Consider the following 19,446-nt stretch of genomic DNA (forward strand, 5'->3'; position numbering starts at 1 on the left):
AATAATACACCACACAACATTTCTAGTATCTAGAGGAAGCTTGACAATTTGCTTTTACTAATAGTAACTCATGAACTGTGACATTTAAGAATTTACATAGATAAAAGCATTTAAACTTTTCCAGAGTCTGTGGTTATTTATGAATTAAATGTTATTTTTCTATCTATTATTCTAACACCTTTGATCCCTTAGGACTTAATAAAGGTGACAAGGATTGGTAAGTCAAAGTGTATAGGTACAAGTCCTAATGTATATATAAAATCCTGATTGGCGAATTGGTATAAAAGGGCCGGATTCATCTGTTCAAAGTGTGTATGTTTATGGGCCTAGGTGAGTATGGTAATTGAGCAGGTGACTCCGCGCGCCATCACAGGATAAATGAACCAATCAGTGAACTGAAGGATGGATGGATGGAATATCAATGGATTGCTGGAATAACTAAAGGACGGGGTGAAGGATCAAAGAATGGATGAATGGAAGGGTGGTACAGTGAAAGGAAAGATAGGAAGGTGTACAGCTGAAGAGAACAATTGTAGTAAGTGTCAGGCTTACCCGATTCACCCACTCAGTGTCATTAAAGATTTGTATAAAAGGGGGTGTATTTTTACTATCTGGCTACTCCCTCGCTCAGAAATCTGAGTTGGTATACAACTCCGTAGTTCACTTTTTACCCATCTATAATGTTATGTTATGTAGGCCCCCCAAATCATCTGCCCCTGCTTTCAACTAGTATACAGGGGTGCAGATGAGCAATAGGGAAGCCATACATAACATGGGCTCTGCCCTATGTCCCAAATTAAAAAATACTTGACCTCATGTCACTCACCCCACCTCTCGCTGTGCTTCCCTTCCCACTCTTTCAGAAGGTGTGCTCCCTCAGACCTGCCAACTCGAATGGTGCCATTGTATGTGACACAATTTCCACTCCTTTCACACAGTCACCAGGTTAGGAGCTAAAATCACACGGTGGCAGGGAAGACAAGCTGAAAACCACTGCACAGAGTGGCTTTCCAGCTTGTCTGTGGCGACTGTGAGCAGCCCATGTCCTTTAAGAGGTGTGAAAACACCCCAAGACATCGGTGACAGCCTCAACAACGCTTGAGGTTTTTTTGGGGAGGGGAGGGGTGAAGGGCTTAGTGAGGGGCTAGTGCCTTTTAGATCGAGCTCAGCATCGCACGCTCCAAGGCCTTGCCTCCTCCTCACACTGTGAAATTAATTTGTAAGTTGGCAGGTATGCTCTCCACATTCCTGCACTGCTCTGACAAGCTGTCAACAAGCCCAGCCAGAGCAGCCTGGAATTCTTTTATGAGGTAACAACAGTGAGTTATGAGATCTGTAACTCACTTTTGGTTCTTACCAGCTGTGATTTATCACATTTAGAATGTGACATTCATGCTAATAGCTCTCAGAAAGAGCTATATATATAACAATCCTTTTACTCATTTACTAATGTACACTTTTATGCTATGTATGCCCCCACACCAACTTCCCTGCCCAGATGGGCAGCGCAGTGGCAGAAAGTCATGGAGAAGCCTTGAACAACTTGATGTCCTGCTACCCACCCCACCATAACCGGCTGCATTAACCTGCCATACTCAATATAAAAAAGGTCCTCCCCTGCCTTTTGGCTAGAGTCACGCTATAGAATAACACAGTTGAGTCCTTTCACCCAACCCACCACTATCTTCATTACCCTCCCCAAATATGACCATAAATTGTTCTGCTGCCTACCTCCCATTCACCGTTTGCATCACACCCGAGCCAAGTAGAATAACTTTTCCTGCCACCAAACCCCACTGCCATCAACAGTAGATGCCCCTTTCCCAATCAAGTATAAATATTCACTAACTGGCATCCTACCCCCCCTCTGCTCTCAAGTAATGCCCTCCTATCAACGTTCCACACTTCTGTACACTAGTATCTGTTAGTCTACCATCATTCCACACAACCCACTGCACATTCCCTTCCATTCCCCATTCCAAAATGGCACTCTCTGCTTTTACATTGAGAGAACAAAGCTCACACTGCATTGACTGTAGCGCTATCACTCACATTCATCTAATGATAAAGATCATGGGACGGTGGCAGATCAACAATCATAGAGAACAGAGGCTTTGGGGCCCAGGGCTTCATTGCTCTAACGTCAGAGCAGTGAAAGAACAAAATGTGTTTTTTGACTGCTCTGACATCATAGCAGTGAATAACCAGGTTTCAAAATGTGGCTTTAAGCTAATGGCTAATGAAACTTTACAGAGGTGTACATAATATATAGAAATAATGTATGAGTAACTGCAAATAAAGAGGTTCAGAAAAGGACGCAGCACAGAAACAGCTAATTTGAGCATAGTAGATGACCTTCACAAATCCATGGATCCAGACCGTTGTTGCCTGCTCATTGTCCTTGACTTATCAGTGGCCTTCGACATGGTAGATCACAAGCTCCTCATAGACTCCCTCCAAAAAAGGATTGGTGCAGAGGGGGTGATGCTAAGCTGGTTCACATCCTTCCTACAAAATCACTTACAACAAATAAAAACAAGCTCCCAGACCTCTGATACAGTGGCAATAATCTGGGTGTCCGGCAAGGCTTTGTCCTCTCGCACACTCGGTTTAATATCTACATGGAACTCCTCACCATCATCCTCAAAGAAGAAAACTTCCCCTTTTGTCTATATGCAGATGACTCAGAGCTATACATGGAAATCTCCTCACTGAAAACATGCACCAGCTAAACTCCACCCTCAAAGAAGCCCAGCACTGGTTATCTGGTAACCACCGAACACTCAACCAAGACAAGACCGAAATTCTCCTCCTATCAAAATCAGAAGTGTACCCCCCAAATGTAATATTGGATAAACTCTATAGACACTCTTAACAGCAATCTAACCAAAGCTAGCTTCATCAAATCTCTAAGAATCGGGCTGGACCTTAAACTGTCCATGAAAAAACACATAATGAACAACGCAAAGAGAGCCTTTTACAATTGCTAAACAAAATCAAGCCCTATCTACCACTCAATGATCTTAGTTCCGCCACACAAGCTCTAGTGCTGTCTAGATAGGAAAGCAACCCGAACTGGAGCTGCTTACTCCCACCTTGCTCCCCTCAGAACCACTCTCAATGCAGCACCCAGAATGGTCACAGGATTCCTAAAATATGGCCACATCTCCTCTACCCTGAAAGAACTGGAATGGCTCCTGATGGAAGCCCAATGTAGCTTCAAACCTGCTTGTCTCACTCACAAAGCCCTCCACACAGAAAAACCACCCCACCTTGCCTCAAAACTAAAAAAGAAGGTCAGACGAGAAACCTAAGAATCTCAAACACCCTCCTCCTCATTCCACTTAAAGTCCATAAACGAAAAACTCTGGCACGCTCTTTCTCGAGGAATGCCCCAAAAATCTGGAACTCCATACCAACACACATCAGGACAAGCTCTTCCTAATTGAGCTTTAAGAGACAGCTAAAGGCTCTTCTCCTCAACAGACACCTCAATTAGGGTGTCATCAATCGCCCAACATGGACAGGCTCTTCATCCCATGCTCTCTTTATATCTCACCCGAGCTACTTCTCGCCCTCTGTGCTCAGCCAACGACTTGATTGAACTCAAATTAGCTGTCCTGATTTTACTTTTATTTTGTGTAAAATGAGTGTGTCAGCTATAAAGCACTCTGATACCCTCGGGTCTTGCTAGTGCTATATAAAACTCTTAAATAATAAATAGATGATAAATAATGTTTTTAATCGATGTGTTCTGAGTACGTTTAAATTGACAACCCAAGTTTGACTCTCATAGTCTATCCAACAACTTGTGAACATGTCATTGAAGAAGTAAACCTTTATGGGAAAACAACTTTGCCTCTTCTACACCATTAGGGATAAAGAAAGAAAATTGGACCCTCTCACCCTGATTGAGAACGCCATCTAACAAGTTTATGTGTGATGTTATTGTACCACCTAAAGAAACACAGACTAAGACTTAAAATCTAGAGGAAGACACTAAGGGCCAGATGTAGGAAGCGTAATTCCTGTCGGTAACGGCCGAAATTACCGAATTTTGTCCGTTACCGACCGGAATTAGGCTACTGAGATGTAGGTGCCCAAATTGCTAATTCGGTAATTTACCGATTCGGTATTTTAAGGAATCGGTAAATTGCCGATTTCTTAAAATACCGAATCGGTAAATTACCAAATTAGCAATGTAGGGAGCACTCAAATGAGTGCTTTCCCCTTTTTGGGATTCGTTATATACCACCAACTACAAGTTGGTGGTAAATAAAGGAAACCCCCCAAAAAGCAATTTTATGCAAATTGCTTCAGTGCCATGTTGCAGAGCCTGCAACATGTGCACCCATACACAATTGAGGGGTGCAACAGGGTGTCAAAGTGATACCCTGCCACCCTTCAATGTTTCCCCCAATTACCGAATCAGTATTTACCGATTCGATAATTGACATTCATTCCTATGGGCCTCCAGGCCCATAGGAATGAATGGCAATTACTGAATCGGTAAATACCGATTCGGTAATTACCGAAACTTACCGACTTTTTTCGGTAAAATTACCTACATCCCATTTGCCTGTTCTTAAATACCGATTCGGTATGATTCGGTATTTAAGAATCGGTAATCTGGGATTACCTACATCTGGCCCTAAAACTCGGACAGACTGTTAAGATTGCATAGTGCAATATCTTTAACATGGCCCATCATCCTCCACCCTATTTGAGCATGCTGAAATACACTTAAGAAGAGATTTATTTGCACTAGTGAGAGCGAGAACTCTGATGTTGCGTGCAAACCTTGCCCAAACCACCATTGGTTACTCCGGTTCATGTCCTGAAAGCAATGCCAAAAATCAAGGACCTAAAACAATTTTTGTTTCTCAGCCTAACATAAAGTGACTGATAGAGAATGAGAAGTTTGGGCATCTTGCAGAAAGATGGAATCTAGAACAAAAAACACTATTCTGTGTATTAATGCAAACTATTGTCAATAAGCCTCCAAAGCCACAGCAGCATATCTGACTAAAGCATGGACGTTAAGGGAGAAGATTATTTGACCATAAGCTGCCAGTGACTTTAGCTACATAAAGAGTGTCATCCCAGCCTCACCATAAAAAAACTAGACTCTGTAAGAATTACCATTCGATGTTTTAGCAACCACTAGTATTCTTTCTGCACTTTTTTACATAATTTGGCAAAGATTCATAAAGGCTTAGTGTTGGGTTAGCGTTACTTTTTTAACCCACACCCACCGCTAAACCTGTTTGGGGATTAACACACCAGCTTGATTTGTGTAGACAGGTAATGCAAAGCAGCACGAAACGCTGCTTTGCATTACTTTGTATCAAGGGGTTAATACATGGGTAGTACATGGGCGTTGCCATGCAACCACCCATGCTTTTTTCATGGAAAACTCTTTCTACTAAAACTAGTAGACAGGGATTATTCAGAATTCCAAATAAGCAGCAACATCAGCAAATAGTCAGCATCATCCCCAGTAGAATAGAAGTCTTCTTGCTCATCCCCAAATTAAGTTTTTTTATACACAATTCTTGCAAAGAATATATGAGCAATTTTAGCAATTTCATCATGATGTGCCCAAAATTATAATATCTTTAGTAAATGAAAACACAGGAATAATAAATGTCATTGCCTTACACATAAGCTTCACCCATTTCTGTTAATTATTATTTAATATCCTTTATGTTAATCTCATTCGGAGATGTTCGAACCGATATGAAACATTCAACAATAAAACTCTCTCTCTGAATGAATGCAGTCAGTGAAAGACAGGAAAACATGGATACTTGTTGTAATTATACATCTGCATCCCGGAAGATTCAACACTAACAGAACAACTACAGCAGTGGGAATAATCCATTATGTCATCAGCTTGATTGTGCTCTTTGCAGCCTGTGGGGTGAAAATGTGCCAGGGAGGGGGAGATAGAAGGAGTGTGTGACAGAGAGAGCAACCACCTTGTTCAAGATGGAGTTTTACACAGATATGGAGTCTAATTAAAATACATTAATGGCTTCACTTCTATACATCATAAGAAATAAATGTTATTGGCAATTATGTTAATTGAGTCTCTATCTATCTATCTATCTATCTATCTATCTATCTATCTATCTATCTATCTATCTATCTATCTATAACGATTCTTGGAGAGGGGCTAAAAAACACAAACTATAGATGCTGCCATAATGAAATCTAGAAGTCGAGCGAGGGAAGACCTTTTGCAATATAATACAAAGTTTTAAGGTGGAGCTAGTGATAGCGTGGACATAGCCAGAGAACCAACTAGACTTATTATGACATACTCCAGACAGGAACAACAGCTATGTGGCATCAAAAGACTCAATTGGCCCATTGTCTTGTATGACCCGATCATTGGGGGCTTACTCCCTAAACCTCCGGCCATAACATTTAGAAAAACAGCATCGAGGGTCAACGCATTAGTGAAGAGTAGCCCGGAGGTCCAAGATTAGGCAGGTTGGCTCACAGCAAGGAAAGGTTTCTTCAAATGTTCCAGCTGTAAGGCATGCCAATATGGCTCTAATAGAACCACATATTATACTGCTTTTAGTGAGAAGGTTCGAGCATTAAATCAAATTCTAACATGCCGAACGGATCATGCTATCTATGTTTTAGAATGTAGCTGTAATTTGATTTACTAGGTAGCACTAAATTAGCTGTGCACAAAAGAATTTTACAACATATAAGGGCAATCAACCATAATTATCCTAGTTACCCTGTGGCAAGGCATTTTAAGGAGCAACATGACAGTAGCCTTAAACATCTAAAGTACTATTTAATTGATGCTGTCCCTCCCCAAAGGAAAGGTGGTGACCGGGAATCAAAATTAAGGCGCATGGAGACTCATTATATTCTGGAACTCAGCACTAAGTATCCAGGGGGCCAATACGAGTGAGGATTTGCATACTTATTTGTAATTCATTTGACAATTATTCTGACTATTAATAGTGGTATACTAGATAATGTTTAGGCTAAATCCTTTTGATTCCAGCACCCCTGTATAAACCATTTTGGAAGCATTGATAATAAATCTGGATCTAAATCTGCTTATCTTAAGTCAATCAAATTAATTTTAGTGCATAATAGGTTTTAGAGATAAATATATTCTGTTCTTAAACCATAAATGCACTTTAATAATATACATGGCCAATATGGAGTACTCTATAATAACATTCCTATACAGTTTTGTACTTTGGACAGTTTTTTATCCAGTTTGAGGTAATTGAATTGTATTTATTAATATTTATATGTATATATTTATTTATATGCATATTTATATATTTTTTACAGTTGTGGGAATCAACTACTTACTGTATTTGAATTTCTAAACTGTATTTATAGCATATATATTTGCCTCTTTTTGCACATGCTCTCTTGCACTTTAATTTATTGCAGAGATATCCTTGAATAAAATATTGAATCAGAAATAGATGTATCTGGCAATATAGTTCATAATGTTTACAAATTGGTTTTAGCACTTGCCCTTTATACTTAGCACTTATGGTATCACGTTTTAGTAGGACGAATTGTTAGGCACTGAAATAGGTTTAAATTGGGCCAATGTGACGTAGAGTTGACAAGGGACTAATGTATCATGCATTTAGGGAAGGAATTTTTTGATCATTGGATCCATGATTATCCAGTATGATACATTGTGTACTTATAATTTTGTACATAAAATTGAATATACATTCAAATAGTTAATTTATAGATAAGTATTAGGACCATTTATATGGTGCATTTATGCAAGTATTGTTTGTGCGTTGAAAGTTGACATACAAGGATTTCTACTCTGTCTATACATTGGTCAGTGGGCACTGTCACTTTCAAAAGGTATCCACAGCAGGTAACGCTGTCATGTGATCAAGGCAGGCAACTGCCGAAATGCGTCATGGCGGAGATGTTTTGGTGTGAATAAACTTAAAATTGCAGTGAACCATGGTCCACTAATGTTTTTGTTCCTGTGGATCGGAATTATATATATATATCGTTTTTGTCCTTTGTCCTTTCGTGATCTTTTTATTTTCTAATAACTATTCCTTCATAGTGTAGCCCTAGTGGGTTTATATTGCTGTTGTTCCCATCATATAGTGCATTAAAAAGTGCTCTAGTGCGAAGAAAAAACACTCTGGGTGCCACCTAACTGGGAAAAAACACCAATTGTTGTTAAAATAAAGAAGTGGTATGTTTTATAAGTACATGTGGACATGTAAATGTTGCACTTTGTAGTCACAGTTGTTTCAAGTGAGGAATATATATTGCTCTCTAATATTTATATCATGGTGATATCATAGACAGGTGTAAAGATCCTCAATAACATTCAGCCCACATGGGCTTTTGGTGTCAAGCTCAAGAATGTATCATGTTTCTAGTTTCCTTAGTGCAGCCTCTTGATTTCCGCCTCCTCTCGTACATGGAACTGAATCTAGTACATAATACTTTAGATATTCGAACTTGTTTTCGTATACTTCTCTGAAAAGACGTGCCACAGGATACGATGGGTCAGAGTTAGTAATTTCTCTAATGTGTTGGAGTACCCTCTTGTGGACCAGTAGCTTTGTGCTGCCTCCCTATCGTATCCACAACAGCACTAAAATGCATATACTGCATGGTCAGTTTTGCATGTTAGGAATTTTTTGGATGTTGGTTTGCTGATCTTTAAAAGGTGTTGAATAAGATGTTTTATTTATACCAAATCTGCATGCTCGGCATCAGGTACAAAGCCTTTCCTTTGTGTCAGCCAATTGGATTTGGTGTTAGTCTTGGAGCTGCTACTAACTAGAGTGTCACTCATAGAGGTCGCTTTTCTGAAGGTTATGACAGGTCTTTTGTTTAGCGTGTCCCCTATCACAGGTTCACTTAGAACAATTGGCCAATTGTTCTTGATAATGTTACATAATCTATTATTCTGTTTATTCAAAGTTAGAATTAGCTGAGTGCTTTCTTTTTCCTGTGCTCTTTGATCTGTTATTGCCTGACCTGCCTCACTGTCTGTGAATATCAAGTCTGTTCTGCATAAAGTTTGGGTTTTTCTGACATCTGTGTTGATAGTACTCTCTAAATATCCCCTTGCCAAAAACCTATATTTGCTGTCTCTTTGGGCTATCTTTAAGTCAGTGTCGCTGCTGCATATCCTTCTGATCCTAAGCATTTGTCCAGATGGGATGCTGTGTATTGTGCGTTTAGAGTAGAAAATTGTAGCTTGCAGTATAGTGATTTCAGCTGTTTGTTTCCGGTGTAATTTAATTTCAATTTTCTTGTTTAGCATAAACACCTCTACATCCAAAAAGCAGACTGATTCTGACTAAGATTTGCTGTAAAATGTAAATTAATGTTGTTAATATTGATCTCTGAGATGAAATTCATGGCACTCTCTTTGGTGCCACGCCAAATTAAACATAAGACATTAATACACCTTAGCCATGTAACAACATGCCTATCAAATACCTCCTTGTAATCTGTCTTGAGGACCAGCTACTCCCACCATCCCATGTGTAGGCAGGCATAGTTCAGGGAAAAGCTGACCCCATTGCGACACCCCTGATCTGCTAGAATATTTGATGCTGGAACATAAAGAAATTATTTTCTAGGCAAAATATGGGCATATTTACAAGCACCTTATTGTGTTGGTATGAATAGATTGATCTAGTGCCTAAAAAATGTTCCACTGCTCTTATCCCATCCTTGTAGTGGATACTTGTATAGAGCGTAGTGACATCCAGGGTCATTAATAAATATTCCCATTGGCAATTGTGAATGTATCTGAGGAAGTCACTAGCATCCTGCATGTAGGATGGCAAGGATTGCACAACCTGAAGAAGCCAGTAGGTAGTTATAGTTAGGATTTTTTTAAATGCAAAATCTCAAAATTCGATTTGGAATACCTTTGGCGCCGGTTGACGAATTTGCCTGAAAACGTCCTCAAATTTGCCTCGCGGATCTCCGGTCCTTCCTTGAAAGTTTCGGTGGCATTCGTCAAGCGGGGGCCGAGATAAAAGGGGGGTCCCAAAACGTGTTTTCCCCATGTTAATTTCCATAGGGCGGTCGAACTCACTTTTAGCCCGAACGGCTGAATGGATTACCACCAAACTTGGCAAAATTGTAGGGACTGGTAGCCCGATGTGCCTTTGCTATGTCTCAAGATATGTGCTCCAGTGGATTTTGAGTAATTTAGGTTAAAAAAAATATATATATCTATGGCAGCGCCACGGTACGCCCACCGGGGAGCGCTCCGGGCGCGCCACGCGAGGTGCGCACGGAAAGCTGATTGGCTCTCGGGTGTCTGTAAACATTCGAAACAGTCCGGAGCAGCCGCCATCTTGTGTCTCGGTAGGATCGAGACACAAGAGGTGGAAAAAAAAAGGGGGAAATGACCATAAGGGGGCAGGGATAGACCCCCCCTGACCCCCTAGGTTTGATGTGGGGGCCATAAAAGGGCCCAGCGGGGCAAAAAAACCATTTTTTTTTTATTTGCGCGGGGGGAGCGCCCGGTACGCGCACCGGGGAGCGGACCGGGGAGCGGACCATGGGGGAAAAAAAATGACAGAGTTTTTAAAAATGTAGCCTTTTTTTTATAAATTGGAGGTAGTTCTAAAAAGAACTGTTTTTCTTCTTCTTTTTGTTGTTTTATTTTTTTATTGTTTTTGAACATTTTTAACTTTTTTGGGGTTTTCTGAACAGTTTTATATTTTTTTGTATTTTTCATGGGGAGAAACTTAAAAAAAGGGAATTGAAAATGGCTCAACTGGAGCAAAAAAAAAAAGAAAATAAATAATTAGGGTTTATTGGGGCATTTGTGGTTGTCCCCAGCAAGGACGATGAGCTTTACGCTCTGTTCTCTGTAGGATATTGTCTTCCCACAATATTTACAGGTTATACGGAAATCCACAAACCGTGGCTGAATGCAAGGCATCGTCTCTCTTGCCTCTTGTCCCGACGGAGTGCGTTGCTTTCTTTTCGAGGTGGTGCTTGTAGTTTGGGGAGGGTTTCTGGCCAGTTCCCTCATCTCTGCAGCAGAATAGTTTATTGGATGTTTGCGCTGCATGTGTCTAATCATTGTGTGGTTTCCGAATTAATATTTTTTATTTCGGTTCCCCCTAGAAAGTTCCATGCCACAGATTAGGCAAGTCACCTTGGCTGCATTTACTTTTTTCTTCCCCTCTGGGATCGAAAGAAACTCCCATATAATGTGTGGTCTTGGCTGGTATGGGGTATTGTGTTCTTCAAGCCATCTTCTCCTCCCCTCCTCCTCCTCCTCCTCTTCCTCCTCTTGTTGACCACCAATGTAATCTTGAGGTGGTCCTCTTGGTGGTTGTGGTGGTGGTGCAGATGCACCAGCTGCTGCTGCTACTGAAGCCAGTATATAGATCAAAAAGGTACAGAGAGGTACAATCAGGTCAAAGGACAAAGTCAGAATAAGGAAAAAAGGTGGGGTCTTTCATCATTTGGAAAAAAAAAAAGGCCTGAACCAATGAGAAGTGTTATTTTCAGGTCACAAGACCAGGGATTTCATCATTATGAAACTAAAACTGTTCTGCACCAATTAAAAGTGTTATTTTCAGGTCACCTGACCGACGCGCTTACGTGATGCGCCCCCGGGCGCGTCGCGTAAGCGCGTCGGATGTTTACGTTGCGCGATCGTATTCGCTCGAGTGCTTCCGGGTGCGCTTACGCCGTGCGTATCACGCGGACGCGGCTACGCGATACGTCACGATCATGTTTTCGTTCACGACATTGGCGCTTCAAACGACTACGCTCTCCGGGGCACTCACCGGGGCGCGCCCTGGGAGCGGTCCAGGGTAAAAAAAAATAATAAAAAAAAAAAAAAATTGTTTAAAATACAAATAAAATATAGGATTCAATCATTTTCAAAAATATTACATTTCATAGCTATAGACATTTGCAAATTTTGAAATTCAAAGAAAAAACATAGGTTTGGGGCCTTATATATAGTTAGGAATTAGCATTTAAAAAACCTATGAAATTCACTGAAAAAGCCATAGGTTTCACACCAGTTATAGTTAGGAATTAGCATTTAAAAAACCTATTAAATTCACAGAAAAAAACATAGGTTTCACACCAGTTATAGTTAGCTGGAAATTTTACTGACATAAAACCATTGAAATTCCCACATTATAGTTAGTTGGACTCACTATAACTTGCGCGTGTAATGCACTGCTGATGACGTCACATATTACATCACTCATGATATGGTCAGTGACATCACTCATGACATCATTGATGACACCATCTTTGTGACAGAGTGACAGACCTCCTTTCAGTGTAATGTAACCCTTAAAACACATATTCGAAAATAGAAATTAACATTTTCAAAAAAATTGAGATATCCATAGCAGTTACAACAACCAATTCAGTAATACCACCATCTATATATACATCCACTCATTCACCAACAGTTCTATATAGTCACTCACACTTATCATATGTAGTGATACACCTATACATCTTGTTACACACCGACAGTCATCCAAAAGTTACTCACACACATACTCACACATGCAAATAAACTATTGAACATTCATTTATTTGCATATACAACTATACACACACTACCACCTTACTTCTAAGAAAACTTACACATACTTACTCTCTTAAACAATCACTTATAGAAAAACATACTTATTTAAACAGGAACTCTTACAATCTCACATATACTCACTTATAGACATCAATACTCACATATACTAGATTAAAACATATGTCGTTACTGATAAAGACACTAGTGAGACAGTCATTCACTCACTAACACACACATATACACACTTATCCACCCATACAGTCCTGCACATATGCTGTCTTCAAAACACATACAAACAGTGAGTCAGTCATTGATGCATCTATGTGCTAAGTAATACCCCCACTAAACCATACAGAGACTCATACTGATACTAAAAAAACATCTAATAACCCATATACACACACATGTAGCTACTCACCAACCCATGCAGCCAATTATACACAAAGTGAAACACTGATACATATATTTAAATATTTAAACATTACTCACTAATATATGTATTCACTAAGATACACTTAATAAGCCAGTTAACCAATCAATTTTTTTTAAAAACATTCATTAAAACACTTATTTAAACATTTATTCTTCCATCGACCTTTTCATATACATATATAAAACATATTTACTTTTCAGAAAGACACATATTCACTGGATGGTGTCATCAGTGATGTCATGAGTGATGTCACTGACCATGTCATGAGTGATGTGATATGTGACGTCATCAGCAGTGCATTACACGCGCAAGTTATAGTGAGTCCAACTAACTATAACGTGGGAATTTCAATGGTTTTATGTCAGTAAAATTTCCAGCTAACTAAAACTGGTTTGAAACCTATGTTTTTTTCTGTGAATTTAATAGGTTTTTTAAATGCTAATTCCTAACTATAACTGGTGTGAAACCTATGGTTTTTTCAGTGTATATATATATATATATATATATATATATATATTACCTACTGGCGGTCGCCAGTAGGTAGTTATAATTAGGACCTAGTTTCCATAGGAAATCCTCAACATTCTATTTGGAATAACTTTGGCCCTGGTGGATGAGTCTTTGCGAATTTCTCAAAGAAGATGGCTCGGTCCGCTGCGCTCCTTCCCTGAAAGTTTGGGGGGGATTGGTCAAGTGGGGGCTGAGATATAAGGGGGGTCCCAAAACGTGTTTTCTCCATGTTATTTTCCATAGGACCTTTAGACTCGGCTACAGGTCGAACGGCTGAATGGATTTATAAGAAATTTGCCAAAACTGTAGAGTCTTGTTCGCAGATTACGCTTTTTTTGGAATGGTGTAAATCCGTTCAGTAGTTGTTGAGAAAATTAAAGTTAAAGTCAATTATATATCTATAGGCGCGCACACGTGCGCGCACCCAAGCGGCTGCGCGTGAGCGGAATTTTTTTTGGCTGCGTGACGTCTGTTAACGTTCGATTCAAAGGAAATCAGGAAGTTTTGTACGCCATTTTGTCACTGCGAGTAAATATATTGTTCATTTCAAAGCGTTGAAACATGGAAAGGGGAGAAGTTAGAGATTGTTTTGCTGCGTAGCTTTTCTCGGGGTGTGCAGTAATGCCCTTAAACGCGAAAAGATATAATTTTTCCCCGAAAAAAAATACGGGGTGCGCGCACCCGGTCGCGCACACCTATTTACAAGAGTGTGAAAATGGAGATAAATCAGAAGTTTGAGTGCTTAGATATAAGGTGGCTCTGAAAAGAGCCCTTGTGTTAATTGAGTGTTTTTTGCATTTATAAGTAAGTACCGATGCAGAGCCTGATGTTGCAGAGGAAGATTCTGTTTCCCTCATTCGTGAAATGAACACTGTCTCTCCTATAGACGTCTTGCATGTGGTATCGCAAGTTGTTGTGGTAAATAGAACCCATGCTATAATCTCTGAGGAATGCAGAAACAGATTTATTTACATGTCTCCTTGCTTTCTCAAACTGTGCACAATGTTGATTGGACCAATTCCATTTCTGTCTTTGGCATATATTGGAATATACCAAGGCAGATCGAGGAAAAAGTGTCATCAATTGTCGAAAGGTGTCTTTTAGAAGCATTTCCAGACCTACCCCAGTGATTGTGCCTAGATCGTTCCCACCACAGTGCACAATTATAAGGTCTGGTTCTGGGAGATGCATAAAAGTTTTCACCAATGGAAAATTGGTGACATTTCAATCCTCTTTTGGAAATCCATGTTATGTGTACATTTGGTAAGCTGAGGTTGCAAATTCGTCTGCTTACTGCATATTTTTCACTCCAGTGAATATAACTGTGTCCTATTAGCCAGACCTTCATTTTCAAGGGATTTGTAGTCGTCCTCCGATCGGTTCTGGAAGTGGAATGGTAGTTAGAAGTTGAAATTCTAAATAAAGAAAAAGGAAGAGGCTGGGTGTGGTTTAAAAAATAAAAATGATTGGTTGATTGTAACAAGTGGAGATTGAACAGGTTAATGTTTATGTTAAACGAAAAGTACTATTGGGTGTGAAAAAACAAGATATGTAACAGAGCTGTGTATTGGCAGGTGTTTCTGGAGGGAAAATAGTGTTCTTAGTTTGTTGTAGAACGTTAAGACATGAACTTTTGACCTGTGCCTTCAGCAAGGTGCAGAATGAGGTGTAACCATGGAAACAGCCGGAGATGGCAGTTGGTGATGGGTTCACTCTTTGGTGCCTCTGCATCTGAGTCTGTTCTCTGGTGGCAGGCGGACAACTGTTTGTTATTGTGGAGATGAAAGGGTGATAAGGAGAGAAATACGACATAGCGTCTGGCCTGTAGAAGCGTGGGAGCAGTGATTAACTCTGAGTGAAGCGGAACTGTGTCGGTGCTTAGTAACAGTAAAAAAAATGTTTTAACAGTGGTATAACTGTCTTTACGGTGCGCGACCTACTAAGAAAGAGTTCACGGGCCGTAATTGGCTTGCAGGTTCTAGTATCAGTAAGTGAGGTCGAGAAAAGAAAACATTCAGGACTTTATTTATGAAGGCCTTGCGCCACCGGTGCGTTACTTTTTCCCATTTTAAAAAATGAGGCTCTGGCGGCGGAAGGTCTTCATAAATAAGGTCCTCAGTGACTACAGTTAAGGTTATGTGGAACCCATGAATAGTTTTTCAATATGAAATCATTTCAGTTGAGATTATGGATTAAAAGAGAAACAGTGAATATTTGAAATGTTTATTTAGAAATGTACTGTTTTAAAGGCAAATCATTATGTAATATGAGTACAGAAATTGCAAAAAACACAGTAATTGGTATTGTCAGTAGTACATGGAATACAAACGCTATAGTTGAAGAAAAATGAATATAGTTGGAAAAAACATTGTACACTCTTATAAGGAAGTATATTATATTTTAATAAATGGAAGAAGGTCTCTGGCCTTTCAGTTTAGGAACGATATATGAAAATGCAAGTGGTTATACATCATTACTTTATGAATCAGCTGTCAAACAACACGAAATCATAATGTCCACTGTTAGTAAAGCAAATAGGTCTGTTCTTCAAAAGAAAATATGGAAAAGAACGTGAAGAATATAGAAAACCAAAAGGAAATGAGGACGTCAATGGCTTGTTTGAGAGTTATTGATGCATTGTTTAGGCAAAATAGGTAGCTTCTGCTTGTAACAGGAAATCAGTTTTATCATTTGAAAGTATGTCAGCTATCCAATGGAAAAGAGTAAAGCAGTATTCATGATCTGTTAAAATCGGAGCCTCTTTTATTATCAGAGGGCAGCTCGGTGGGTTTTCGATGTAGCTCGCTGTTAGGAAAGAGTTAACCGTCCATTGTGTAGGCAAAGTATGCAGCAAGTGCCTCTAACATGAAATCATTGTTATCATCTGAAAACATGTCAGCCATCCAATTGAGAAGATGAAAGGAGCATTCATGATCTGTCATTATTGGGGCGTCTTTTACCATCATAGGGCAGCTCGGTGGGTTTTCGATGTAGCTCTCTGTTAGGAAATCTTGCGCCGCTGCGAATATATTCCAATGACCCAGAACTCCTTGTATCGCTGCAAAGGCCATAAACCCTCCGTTGTAACAAAGCTGTTCATGATCAAGTAACGGATTCATGAGGTGATTGTAATTCGGTTCAGGAGGTACCAAATTGCAGAGACATAAATCCAGGGCCCACGTGAAATCACAGCTCAGGCAATGAAATACAGGCTGCACACAGGTGAAATACGAATATCGAAATGATAATCGATATGAAGTATTCAAAGTTGAGAGTGGTAAGGTGCCGTAGTACAGAAGCATTCTCTGTCGAAATAGTTCTAAGTAGTCCGGCTCGTTTGCGAAGGCAGGAGGGACATCCATTTTGAATTTCCCAAGATGGTACAGGAAACGGCGCAGCACTGCCGGTTGTATAGCAACTCCACAGAATTAGGTCGCCGGCTATGCAGTGGAGAGGAGCAGAATGACTTGATACATTTTCTAGGAGTCTAGTCACTTATATATTGCTTAGTGGTTATCAAAAAAGTAGCTTTTTTTGAACTGGAGGATGCGTTAAAAAATAAGGGAGTGATTTGAGGGAGTTGTAAAGCAAGGTCAATTTTTTTTACATCAATGTTGTTTTCTGTGAATGTTAGCTAAGTGAAAGATATGTGTGTGAGCAGATGCAACGTTCAGTTTTAAATGTGACAATGGCGGTCTTGTTCATGTCTTCCGATTCAAGGTCGGTATTCGCTGCCAAATACAAAGATTAAGAAACGCATGCGTGGGGTACATAGTGTGCATTCTTAAAGGAAAGCAAATGAAGGGTTATTTTTACCGCGTTAGCATTGTCGTTTAAAAAGTTATAGTGATTTCTATTATATGTGAAGAAAGTGTCACTGATGAAGACTGAAAATACATCTTTATAAATGATAGGGACTGGTGTATTTTAGAAAAGGTGTGTAACATTATATGAATTGTGGAAAAAAAAATAATGTAATTGAAAGTGTATGGTTTGAAAATGAAAAGTAGAGGTTTATAGTTCATGTTTTGAAAGCAGTTCTAGAGGGTCAGATGAAAGTGTATGGTTTGAAAATGAAAAGTAGAGGTTTATAGTTCACGTTTAGAGGAGGCTTTAAAAGTTTTTCCATAAACTGGTTTTCTAGGGAAGTGGGTGGAGTGTTCCATGTAAATTGCAGAATAGAAACTAGTAAGAACCAATTGGAAGTGTTGTTTTAAAGTCACATGACTGCACATGCGTGTCTCGACGCCTGTACGCGATAGGTGGGTGCGCGCAGCCGGTCGCGCACTAAATGTAAGCGGCGAAATAACATCTTATAATATGCTCTTGGAGCACGTTTTGGTAGAAAGAGTTAGTTCTGAAAAGAACTTTTTTTTTTTTTTTTTTTTTTGGAAACAAGTGTTATGATGCTTTTGATTTCTTAAAGTTGCTACGACATTTTTCAGTATGTCATACTATCCAAATAAAGTGAAGAAATGTAACTTTTCTTGGAGCATTTATGACTCTCAATTTTGTGTTTAATTAGAGTAAAGCTTTGCTCTCCGTATACAAGAAGTTCTCCACAGTTGTTGCATTTTATGTGCACGTTCGCCAGACATGGTTTCAAGTCCATTTCAGCACTCGATGGAGATACAGGTCGTCCACCGGAAGATGTGCTGATTACTTCTGATGGTAATAGCGTAGCCTCCGTTTTTCTTGTGAAAGGTGGTCGCTCATCTCCTTCAGATTCGGAAGATGAATGAGGAACAGTAGCCATTGCAGGGAAGTCTTCGGGAAGATGTTCGACGTTGTTTTCTCTTGAGAGTAGAAAAGAAAGTGATGGAAGTGGGTGGAGTGCTGCGTGTAAATTCCAGAATAGAAACTACCAAGAACCAATTAGAAGTGTTGTTTTGAAGTCACATGACTTCACATGCAAGTGTCAGGTCCTGTACGCGATAGAAGGGTGCGCGCACCCGGTCTCGCACTAAAATATAGCGGCGAAAAAATATCTTATAATATGCTCTTGGAGCATGTTTTGGTGGAAAGAGTTAGTTCTGAAAAGAACTTTTTTTTTTTTTTTTTTTTTTGGAAACAAGTGTTATGATGCTTTTGATTTCTTAAAGTTGCTACGACATTTTTCAGTATGTCATACTATCCAAATAAAGTGAAGAAATTTAACTTTTCTTGGAGCATTTATGACTCTCAATTGTGTGTTTAATTAGAGTAAAGCTTTGCTCTCCGTATACAAGAAGTTCTCCACAGTTCATGTGCACGTTCGCAAGATATGGTCTGAAGTCCATTTCAGCACTCGATGGAGATACAGGTCGTCCTCCGGAAGATGTGCTGATTACTTCTGATGGTAATAGCGTGGCCTCCGTTTTTCTTGTCAAAGGTGGTCGCTCATTTCCTTCAGATTCGGAAGATAAATGCGGAACGGTAGCCATTGTAGCAAAGTCTTCGGGAAGATGTTCGACGTTGTTCTCTCTTGAGAGTAGAAAAGAAAGTGATGGAAGTGGGTGGAGTGCTGCGTGTAAATTCCAGAATAGAAACTACCAAGAACCAATTAGAAGTGTTGTTTTGAAGTCACATGACTTCACATGCAAGTGTCAGGTCCTGTACGCGATAGAAGGGTGCGCGCACCCGGTCTCGCACTAAAATAAAGCGGCGAAAAAACATCTTATAATATGCTCTTGGAGCATGTTTTGGTGGAAAGAGTTAGTTCTGAAAAGAACTTTTTTTTTTTTTTTTTTTGGAAACAAGTGTTATGATGCTTTCGATTTCTTAAAGTTTGTACTACATTTTTCAGTATGTAATACTATGAAAATGAAGTGAAGAAATTTATTTTTTCTTGGGGCATTTATGACTTTCAATTTTTTTTTTTTTTCTTTTAAATTTGTGTCCTCATACATGCCACCAGTCAATTGATACTCTGATTTAGCGCTCT

The sequence above is a fragment of the Lissotriton vulgaris genome, chromosome 6 (genome assembly GCF_964263255.1).
Source record: "Lissotriton vulgaris chromosome 6, aLisVul1.2, whole genome shotgun sequence".
NCBI classification, from domain to species: Eukaryota; Metazoa; Chordata; class Amphibia; order Caudata; family Salamandridae; genus Lissotriton; species Lissotriton vulgaris.